Source organism: Triticum urartu, chromosome 6 (genome assembly GCF_003073215.2).
Source record: "Triticum urartu cultivar G1812 chromosome 6, Tu2.1, whole genome shotgun sequence".
NCBI classification, from domain to species: domain Eukaryota; kingdom Viridiplantae; phylum Streptophyta; class Magnoliopsida; order Poales; family Poaceae; genus Triticum; species Triticum urartu.
Window position 1 is genome coordinate 86,164,908 of NC_053027.1, and position 3,930 is coordinate 86,168,837.

Here is a 3,930-nt window from a genome sequence, read left to right on the forward strand (position 1 = left end):
TGCAAGCATCACATTTACCTTAATGCTTTGTACTGTGATTCAAGGAACAAACCCATTCACAACAAATTCCAGAAGACCCTTCTTGGAAATTGATGTCAAAGGGGGAGAGAGAGATCACATCAAAGCTTAATCATATCTCTAGGGGGAGAGATCTCTAGGGGAGGGAATACTCTAGGAAAGAGTAATCTTCAAGGATCCCAGATGCTTGATGTTCAAGAGGAGAGATGCCACATGTCTTCTTGGGGGAAAGACATGTTCATATGTGCTTATTTGCATTAGCTTTGTTCATTTGTTTCTTTGAGCTCTGTTTTTCTGTTCCCTATCTTCTTCCAGCATCCCATTCTAGATTTAGGGGGAGCAAGACATCCAAGGGAAAGAAATTCATTAAATTCATTGCATATCTTTCTCTTTGGGGACATGTCAATATCTATCGTGGTACTCTGTACTCACTCTACATGTCATCCCAGTCTTGGTACTCTTGTGGTTTCTTTTGTTTGCTCTAGCTAGTAGGTGCATCTGTGTTATCTAACCTTGTTTACGCAGGTTCATCCCATCCTAGCCAACTCAAGACCACAAGGTAAGTATATGCATCATGGTCATGTGTATGAGAAATTCTTGCTGATGTACATACTATTTGCAAGGACTCGTGGGCATGAAGGTACATTTCTCATATTTTCATCACTTGCTCTGATGCATATAGCCAAGATACATGTAACACATTGCTACTCTGTCATGGTTATGCTCTCACATGCTTCTATATACCATATTCACATGATTGCATACATGAAGGGGGAACCTATGCTTGTTACATGTCTTTCCAAAGCTTTACTTGCTACTCTCTATATCTTTATCTAAAGCTTTGATGTATGTTGCCATCAATTACCAAAAAGGGGGAGATTGAAAGCACAAGTGCTCCCTAGGTGGTTTTGGTAATTAATGACAACATGTCTCTTGTTGGACTAACACTTTTACCTAGTATGTTTCAGATAAGTTCAACAATGAAGTGGCATGGACTAGAGGATGTGGAACCCCTTCAAAATGCTAAGGACAAAGGATTGGCTCAAGATCCAAGCTCAAGACTCCACATTTTCTATTTTAGTGATCCAAGATCACATTGAGTCTATAGGAAAGCCAATACTATTAAGAAGGGATGAGGTGTTGCTTAATGGCTTGCTTGCTCAAAGTGCTTAGTGATATGCTCCAAATCCCTCAACCACTTTCTCACTTCCAAATATGTCCTAAACCAAAAGTCAAACTCGGCCCCACCGATTCTTTCTATCCGGAGCCACCAAGTTCAGTTGACATAGCCACTGCCAGAAACCCTAATCAGTTCGGTCTCACCGATGGGATCTCGGTCTCACCGAGATGGGCTTGCAAACTCTCTGTTACCTGTTGCAATATTTTCGGTCCCACCGAGATATGCAATCGGCCCCATCGAGTTTGCCTGGCCAACTCTCTGTTTTGCTTATTACCCAAATCGGTCCCACCGAGTTTGAGTAATCGGTCAAACCGAGTTTTGGTTTTACCCTAACCCTAGCACATAGGTTCCACCGAGTTGATCTAGTCGGTCCCACCAAAAACCCTAACGGTCACTAGGTTTGCTAAATCGGTCCGACCGAGTTTCTCAATTCGGTCTCACCGAGATTGGTAAACTGTGTGTAACGGTTAGATTTTGTGTGGAGGCTATATATACCCCTCCACCCACTCCTCATTCGTGGAGAGAGCCATCAGAACATACCTACACTTCCAATACACATTTTCTGAGAGAGAACCACCTACTCATGTGTTGAGGCCAAGATATTCCATTCCCACCATATGAATCTTGATCTCTAGCCTTCCCCAAGTTGCTTTCCACTCAAATCTTCTTTCCACCAAATCCATATCCTGTGAGAGAGAGTTGAGTGTTGGGGAGACTATCATTTGAAGCACAAGAGCAAGGAGTCCATCATCAACACACCATTTGTTACTTCTTGGAGAGTGGTGTCTCCTAGATTGGCTAGGTGTCACTTGGGAGCCTCCGACAAAGATTGTGGAGTTGAACCAAGGAGTTTGTAAGGGCAAGGAGATCGCCTACTTCGTGAAGATCTACCGCTAGTGAGGCAAGTCCTTCGTGCGCGATGGCCATGATGGGATAGACAAGGTTGCTTCTTTGTGGACCCTTCGTGGGTGGAGCCCTCCGTGGACTCGCGCAACCATTACCCTTCGTGGGTTGAAGTCTCCATCAACGTGGATGTACGATAGCACCACCTATCGGAACCACGACAAAAACATCTGTGTCTCCAATTGCGTTTGAATTCTCCAAACCCTTCCCCTTAAATTCTTACAAGTTGCATGCTTTACTTTCCGTTGATCATATACTCTTTGCATGCTTGCTTGATATGTATTGTGTTTGTTAAACTTGTGCCAAAACTCCACTTCAACTTAAAGAAGTTAAAAACTGCAACTTTTAGCACTTAGTGTCTAATCACCCCCCTCTAGACACCTCTTCTCGATCCTTTCAATGGTGCAGTGAGCTGTTCATTCATAACATCTGTGACCTTGACGGGGACATGTTGTAACAGTTGGTCAATGTCCGTGATGCCCTCGGAAGAGTAAAGATTCTGATAGAAATCAGACACCATACCTTTTAGGACTGCTTGGTCATCAATCATGGCTCCCAAGGAGTTAGCTAGCGCTTTGATTATGTTCTTCTTCCTCCGCATGCTAGATCTCATGTGGAAGAACCTCGTATTCTTGTCTCCCGCCGCTAGCCACTCTATGCGTGATCGTTGCCTCCACATAATCTCCTCCTGATGATATAGCTCAACAAGCCTTTCATTAATTTTTAGCTCAGCATGTGACGGCCCCACCCTGGTTGGCTCCCCTCTCAAACTGTGCAACTCAGAGCAAAGGTGCTTTATCTCCTTCCGGACGCATCCAAAAGTCTCCCTGTTCCATCGACCCAAACTGCTTGAAATTGTTTTTAACTTCTCCCCAAGTCCCTCCATGGTTAATGAAACTTGCCCCCGGCTCCATTGTTGGGTGATAGTATCACGCCATGAATCGTGTGATTCCCACATAACCTCGTATCTGAATGGAGGTTTTGCCGGCGGGCGCCCCTGCTCGTCTGTTAGGCTGAATAGGATCGGGCAGTGGTCAGAGCTGGCTGTTGTTAAGTGTTTTAGGTTTGCCTCCGGGTAATGTGCACTAAGCTCGGCTGACACCAGAGCTCGATCCAGCCTAACCCTTGTATATCTTCCACTGGTCACTTTCTCAAAGGTCCAAAAATTGCCCTCATAGCCCACATCCATCAACATGCAAACATCAACAACTTCACGAAAACCCTGAATTTGAGCATTGCTTCGCTCTCCTATGCCTTCTTGCTCATTTGGACGTAGCACTTCGTTAAAATTGCCCATGCACACCCATGGGAGCTCACTCAAACTTGCTATTCCCTTCATGGTGTCCCATGTCTGGTGCCTCAAGTGTGTGCGTGCCTCCCCATAGAAACAAGATGCGCGTCAATTCTCGTGACCTGGTTCATCTATGGAGCATTCAATATGATACACCGAGTACCCCAAAATCTCAACTTTTATTGGATTGTTCCAGAAAATTCCAAGGCCTCCACTCCGGCCTTGACTACTAACATCAAACGAATTATCAAAACCAAGAGTACTAGCTAAATTTTCTACCCGAACTCTATCTAGCTGAGTTTCGACAATACAAAGTAGGGTAGGGACAAACTTCTTCGCTAAATCACAAAGTTCTCGGACTATCGCGGCTTTGCCCGCGCCACGGTAGTTCCAGCTCAAGATACTCATTGTACCCGGTGGTACTCCTCTCAGGAGTCCGCCGATGATGCTTCTGCTTCGATGCCTGATCTCTTGATGCTACTATGGAGTTGGTTCCCCTTGTCCTCCGCTGTCTCCTGCCGAGCACGCTTAGGGTCTT